The following is a 7951-nucleotide window of genomic DNA, read 5'->3' as shown; positions in this document are numbered from 1 at the left end:
ATAGTAGGGTAGCGACTTATTATCGGCGTATTACCTAGATTATATAAACCTATTCCGTAACGAGTTCTAGGGCGGTCGTCGTAGACCGCCGTAGTCGGGCTCCTATCTACTCGGCTAGGAGGAGCTAGTACTTCTCGGCTAGCTTAGAGATACGATCGGCTACGATACGCTCTAGCGCCTTACCGATCGTACTAAGTAGGGCTATCGGGCGGTAGGCCTTCCTAACGTCGTATCTAGCCTTACTATCCTTACGGAGGACGACTATACTCGAGTACCGGAAGGGGGTCGGTACGTATAACTACTAGAGATATACCGTAAATAGCCCCGTAAGGTACGGAGCGAGCGTCTAGCGGTAGTACTTAAGGAATCGGTTAGGGATCTTATCTAGTCCTAGGGCCTTGTCTAGTAGCGCCGCTTTTAGTACTATTAGTACCTCCGCCTCCGTTACTTTTTAGCTAGTCTCGAGCTCCGTTAGGTATACGAAGCCTTCGATATTATTAAGTCGGGTAGTAACCGGAGGAGGTAAGAACGCCTCTACTAGCCCGTCGGCTCTACCTTACTAGACTTCCTAGAGTACCCCTTACCTATTACGAATAGGTAGGAACTATAGTAGTAGTAGTAGCGTCTCCGGCTTCCTCGTACGCGCCTACTTAGCGAGCTTCTAGGCCTTACTTCGGTCTCCTATAACTTTACGGACGGCGTTACGCTACGTAATATTGCCCTAGCGCCTAATAATCCTACCCTTCTCGTTATCTAGTCGGCGGTATCGGGCGTATATAGCGTCCTATTTTGTCTCGTTCTACCGGCGCCGCGCCGCTACCGTTATACGGACTACGTCTACGTATTCCTACGACTAGGCTAGCGACGCGTACTTCGAGGGTCGGATATAGGGGATCTTATCCCGGATTACTCTTACTATATACTACTATAGGCTCCCTACCGCCGCGTCGATTTCCGCCTCTAAGCGGAGGGGTACCGGCGGAACGAGGACCGTTATTCGTTCTTTTAGTACCTTATTAATCTCCTTCTAGTCCGCTCTCTTCTACTAAGGCTATAGTTCTAGGGCTAGTAGCGCCTATAGGTATATTACGTCGAACGTCGTACGGATAGCTAGGTAGTCTAGATAGCCGGTATCGAGTTCTAGGTCCGTATCGTAGAAGATAGTCCGCTAGGCTATCTACTATATCGCGAAGGTTAGGTTAAGCGTCTAGGTCGTGTTTTTTTACTAGTACGTAGCCGTACTTACGGGAAGTACTAGGCTAAGGCCGGATACCTCTACTAGACCGATAAGCGCGTCTACGGCGCTATAGGCCGAGAGTACGCTATCGCCTCTCTATCTTAGGTAGTAGAGGTTAAGGTCGCCGACTAGGATATATATATTAGCTTCCTCTTAGAGAGCTTCTTAGAGCTAGTAGAGGGTAGCTAACTAGCTATTGTCTTCTATCGAGCCCGGTACTAAGTACGGGTTATAGGCGTTATAGATAGCTACTGTCTTACCGTCGGTAAGGCGTAGCTATAGAGAGGCTATATCGCTAGAGTAGGTATAGGTCGTCTACGTTATTATTACGATTTCTTTACTTACGTAGAAGTAGACCCGCGCTACCGGCTAGTTACCTTAGGGTACTATAAGGTAGTATCTCGGGTCTACGAGTATCGTCTTTCCGTTTGTCTACTACTCTTAGATAGCGACTATATAGTACCGGCTAGGGTATAGTAGGCTAAGGAGTAGCTTCTAGGCCTTGTCCTTACTCTTATTAGCGTTATACTATACGATAGTTAGCTAGGTAAGCGTACTATTTATAGTTAGACTATTATATTAGCTATAGTTCCCTATTCTACCTCCGTAGATTTACTACTATATTATCGTCCTCGTCGCCCTCGCCCTCGCCTTTACTATCTTATCGCGGGGCCGGCGTCGCTAGTATAGCTACCGGTAAGGGCGCGCTACCTCCGTAAGGGCGGGATATCGTCGTATCGAGGCGCGTCTATCCGAGGCCCTAAGCCCGAGGGTTGTTAAGCGCTAGTCGGCCCGCTCCGTATATTAAGCGTCTATCGCTATTTAGCCGCCTCTTCTTACTCCTATATATAACCGGCTAGAAGCCGTCGGCGTCGACTCTTAGACGGTGTAGTACTATCGCTATTTCTCCTATTCCCTAGCGTATACCTAGGCGCGCTCCTACCGCCTATTCCGCTACCTAGCTCTTTACTCTATATCCGCCTATCTATGCCTTATAGTCCCCGCCGTAGTTAGCGTACTTACTTATCTTAGGTTAGAGGTATTCGCGGGTATTATATACCTTCGCGTAGTAGCCGTAGTAGGTCTCCTACCGACAATACTTTATAGTATACCCGAATCTCTAGTACCGGAAGTACTAGGTTACTATATAGGTATAGTCGTACTTTTTAACGTAGTAGTACGGGTAGGCTAGGACTAGTCCCTTCTCTATAGCCTAGATCCTCTAACTATTATACTTAAACGCGAGTACGAGCGACGACTATTTCCGCTCTAATCGTTCCGGATTCTTTAGCTAGTACGCCCGGGTAATAACGAGGCCTAGAATAGTAGCCTAGTTATCCTTTACGATAGCCTCTCCTATCGCTACCGGGCTAGTATCTACTAGGAAGGTATTAACTCGGATACTATATATAAGGACCTAGTATACTAGCGCGATCGGCGCTCCGCTCTTCGCGTTTAGTACCTCGACCGCCTAGGCTACGCTCTATAGTAGCGTCGGTCTCCCCGCTATAGTTACGAGCGTATAGCGTACGTCTCTACTCTTTAGCTTCTAGGCTATAATAATGTCTTATTTACTAGTCTAGCGCGCCTACTCTACGAGGCGTTAGTACGATAGTACCGCTACCCGTTCTCTTTCTTTAGGGTTGTCTATATATATCGTAACCTTACGCTAAACTAGCCTAACGCGGTACGTTAGTTACTCTACGGCTACTATAGCCGCTTAGGTATATATCGCCGGCCTAGCTCTTCCTAGCGCCTAGATCTCCCGTAGGAGGTCCGCGTTCGTCACTTCCTTTACTAGCGCTAGCGCCTTCGTCGCCCGTAGTAGCTCCTAGATCGCTTTAGCTAAGCTCTTAAGGAGGCTACGGATCGCGCGTTCGTAGGGTAGATTAGCGCTCGCGAGAGTAGCTATAGTTTCGTATATAATCGCGGTATATTCTACCGTATCTATACCGTGTTTCGTATACTAGTTCTTCTAGTTAGTAGCTTATAGTTATTATAGTCGTTATAGTAGATAGTCTCCGTATTCCGTTTCTCCCGGGCGCGTCGTTACTCCGCGCGTCTCCCTTCGTTTACCGCCCTTCGAGGGCGCTCTTTACTTTTACGACGCTATCTCCCCTTCGTTTATTATCGTCTTTCGTTCCGAGGGTAATTTAGTATAGGCCTACTATATAAGGGAGCTATATACTACTATATAACCTACGTTTAGAATTCGTCCTATTACTAATTTAAATAGAGTCTTCTAGCCCTTTAACTAGATAGAGGATCGCTAGAGGATATATACCGCTACTATAGTATATTCTAGCTAAAGCTTTTCCGGTAATCGTACCTAGATACGAATAGTTCTACTTATAGTAATAATAAGAGCTCTAGCTCTTTCTACTAGGTCCTACGTAGGCGCGTATTCCGCGGTTACGTACTATTGAACCTTATTATTATTAATAACTAAGCGAAACACCTTCCTAATAGCGGGCTCGTTATTACTATAGAAGTATATAAACCTACGGTCTATATATATCGTAAGAGATAGCTAACTAGATTCCGATATATTATAGAATCTTATCGACGAGGACTATTTAATCGACAGCCCTTATTAAGACGAGTAATCTACTTAAGTAGTAGCGACCCGCCTACGCTAGCGACGGCGTAATCGTAGTACAAAAAACCCTAAAACTAAGGTCCCTTTCCCCTAAAGGCAGACCCTAGAGTTACGGAGTTACGGAGGATAACTACCTAATTAGGAAGCGCGACCCCGAATAGTAGTAAAGGATAGTAACTAACGAGAGCCACAGCCTTACGAACATTCTATACTAAGAGTCATACCGGGGAACAAACTAAGAAAAAACCTAGGACATAAGCCAAGGCCTACTATATAGTAAGTAGAGGCTAACGACAAATAATATAGCGTAGAAGACCCTATATACAGAGGTAGAAAACTTACTAGGGGATAACGAATACCTAGCCCGGATATATAAGAACACTATAGTATAGCTACTAGGAGCGCTAAAAGCGCTATTATACTAAATCCCGAAGACAATCTAATAAGCAATATAGAAGGCAGCCTAGAGACTAATTATATAGGCAATAGTAGTAGTAGGTAAGAATTAACCCCCTCCGAAGGTAAGTAAGGCGGTACGCCTATATATTACTAATCCGGTAGAGAAACAAGAAATCGTAGCCCTAATAAGCAAGGAGATTGTTAATAGAATCGGCCAAAAGGAGGTAGTTAGAGCGAGGGTAGAGGCAATAGGCGTAGTAAGACTCTTTACCGTATAAGAGTCTAATAGACGAAAGCTAGAGACCTATAAGGAGTAGACTACTAAAGTCGCGAAGTCGGTACGAGTCTCCTACTAATAGTATACCGTCATCGCCTACGGGGTCCCTAGGACATTCAAGGTCGAAGACCTTCCCTACCTCTAAGTATAGAACTAGAACACCTCCCTAGAAGTACGACTAACGAAGGCGGTATAGCTATATAAGATAGTAGACCGAGAAAAGACGTACTTATCGCTTATTATTTAGGTAGAGACAGCGGAACAAGCTAACTAGATACTAGACAATAGGCTATTCTAGAACTACGAGAGAATAGACACGGAGATCTATTAGAGTAGCTATAGGGTACTACAATACTTCTAATGCTAACAGTACGGTCATATGGCCCTAAAATACGGGGAGAAGACCCTAAGGTGTCCTTACTACGTAGGCCTATACTAGGGAAGGGAATGCCTAAAAAAGGAGAGTAGGTATATATACTACGGTAGAAGGCACCTAGCGTATTCAAGCTAATGCCTAGCTAGAATAGTAGTATAAGAACGAGCGAGACAAGTAAGGATCTCTATACTAGCTAGGTACCCCTAACGATAGTAGGAGGGACCTACCGTATATAAGGGCTTCGAGCCGAGCAAAAGGAAGAGGATAGAAGAGACGAATAAGGGAACCTAACCGTAAACGTATCTACCTCCTAGTAGGCCTCGACACCTTAACCGGGCTACTAACGAACTAGGCTAAATACGAATCTTTAGGGCGCCCTAGCGGCCCTAGGGCTAGCCGGATAGCGAGATATAGGCTTAGGAGATATAGTAGGTTAGTACGGAAATGGACCTCACGGATAACGAATAATACTATACGACGATATTACTATCGTATAGTATAACGTAAACAAAAGTAGGGACAAGGTCTAGCGCCACTTTCTATAAGAGCTAGACCCGCTACGGCACTACGTTATTACGGTACAGGAACTATAGATCAACCCCTACGTAGGACTCCTAGCCACTTGTAATGACTAGAGATACTATACCGTAATCGCGGGCTAATAAGGCGTTATCCCGAGGACATATATATACGTAAGCAAGACTATAGACCTTAAGTCGTAGAAGGTTATACTACCGTAGTAGGGTAACCTAGGAGACATAACATTAATCTAGATCGACACGACACAAGGCCCTATCTAGATCTATAACGTTTATAACCCGCTACCGCGGGGTCGGACGAGTAGGGAACTAGGAACCCTCGCCTACCTAGAGCAGACCCTAAGCTAAGACACGAAGCAAGTACTCCTCGGCGACTTTAACCTCTACTACCTATAGTAGGGACTCGAATTTACTCCCCCGTACGCGTTTCTAGGGGGAAAGCTACTAGACATAACCGTACGCTACGGAATAGCCTTAGTAATACTAAAGGGAATAGAGACGTAGAAGGCCCGTACTAGTATAAGTACGATCGATCTATACTTTCTATTACGAGAACTTAAAGAGAGACTAGTCTAATGCCGACCGAACTACGCGCTAGAAGCCTCCTTAGACTATATCCCTATCTAAACGACGCTAGGGGTGAAGGCGATAGAGGAGCTAGTAAGCGAACTACGCCGTAACTAGAAGAAGGCACGCTAGGACAATATAAGAGGCTTCCTAATAGCAAACCTACTATAGTATAGAGAACTCGAGACGACAGCTTAGCTAGATCAAGTAGCGGAACAGATTACCTCGGTTATATAGTAAGTAGCGGAACAATATACGCCGTTACTCCGGCCCTTAATATAGTAGAAGGCCTTCTAGACCCCTAAATACTCTACGAAGGTAAGGGAGGCTAGAAGGGCAAGGCGACAGTAGACGAAGGAGCATACCTAAGAGACGTAGGAGTAATACTGTCGCGCGACATAAGAGAAGAAGGTATAGATAAGACGCGATAAGCTATAGGACTAGAGAGCGACGATCGGGCTCGTTATAGAAAACCCGGAACAGATATAGAGACTTACTAAATAGGCACGACTACCTAAAGAGTAACAAACCCCTAACTTCCCCCTAATCTTAGACCGCGAAGGGATTGCCTAGGCTACGCCCTAGGGTAAGGCAAAAGTATTAGCCGACTATTTCTTTTCGACGTAAGTAGAGGCAGACCTTATAAATATCGACCCGAGTATATACCCGGAACCCCTAGATATAGATTGGGCGGTTAGCTCTAATATAGTAACAGGAGTTATAAGTAAGCTAAAAGGACGGAAAGCCTTAGGTCTAGATAGGATACTAAACATACTACTAAAAGAGTATAGAGAAGAGATTACGCCGAGCCTTATAAACCTATTTACCGCGTACCTACGGCTAGGGTACTACCCGAAGCCGTATAGAGAGTCTATAACAGTAGTACTACGTAAGCTATAGAAGGAAGACTATACTTAGCCTAAGTCGTATAGACTAATCGTACTTCTAAACACGATAGGGAAGGTCCTAGAAAAGATAGTAGCCTAGAGACTTACGTAGCTTACCGAGGATAACTACGTACTCCTAGTAATATAGATAGGGGGAAGAAGCTAGCGATTAATACTAACAGTAATAGAGCTAATTACGGAGCAAATTCAGACCCTCTAGCACTACGGTAGGAACCGAGCGGCGTCCTTACTATCCCTCGATATCGTAGGAGCCTTTAATAACGTCTTATACTAAAGGCTAATATATATCCTATAGTAGAAAGGCATCCCCTAGTAGGTAACGACGTTCGTCTACTCCTTTCTCTAGGAACGGACGACATACCTAGTCCTAGGAAGGTATACGTCCGACCCGATAAAGGTAGAGGCTAGAATACCTTAGGGATCTACTCTCTCCCCTATCCTATTTCTAATATTTATGTCTAATCTAATCCCCCTATTTACCTCTCCGTAAACCTTAGTATTAGGGTTCGTAGACGACATAAACATCCTAGCCTAGTTAGACTCGACAGAAGAGAACTGTCGCCTCCTTAAAGATAGGCATAAGAAATGCGAGGAGTGGGCAAAGAAGTATAGTGCCCGGTTCGCCCCTAAAAAGTACTAACTTATACACTTTAGTAAAGCGAGAATATACTATAATATCAAGGCGGCGGTAAGAATCTAAGGCTACGAGACTAAGCTATAAGCGGAGCTACGAGTACTAGGGATCTAGCTCGACCCGAAGCTAAGCTAGAATGTATAGATTAAGAAAGCCTAGAGTCGAGCGCAAGTTAACGAAGCCTCGATAAAGAGGCTTACGGCATCTATATAGGGAGTAATATTCGATAAGGTAAGAGTAATATATAAGGCGATCGTTAGACTAGCTATATTATACGGGGTACAGATTTAGGGAACAGGAGGCGTAGGTAAGCCGATCCCGAAACGGATAGAGCAACCCCTAAATAGGATATAGGTAGGTAACCTACGTAGGATACTAGGCGTATATAAGACAACGTTAAGAAGTACGGTAGAAA

The sequence above is a fragment of the Fulvia fulva genome, chromosome 8 (assembly GCF_020509005.1).
Source record: "Fulvia fulva chromosome 8, complete sequence".
Lineage (NCBI taxonomy): Eukaryota > Fungi > Ascomycota > Dothideomycetes > Mycosphaerellales > Mycosphaerellaceae > Fulvia > Fulvia fulva.
The sequence above is the reverse complement of the archived record's forward strand: the minus strand, read 5'-3'. Positions refer to the sequence as shown.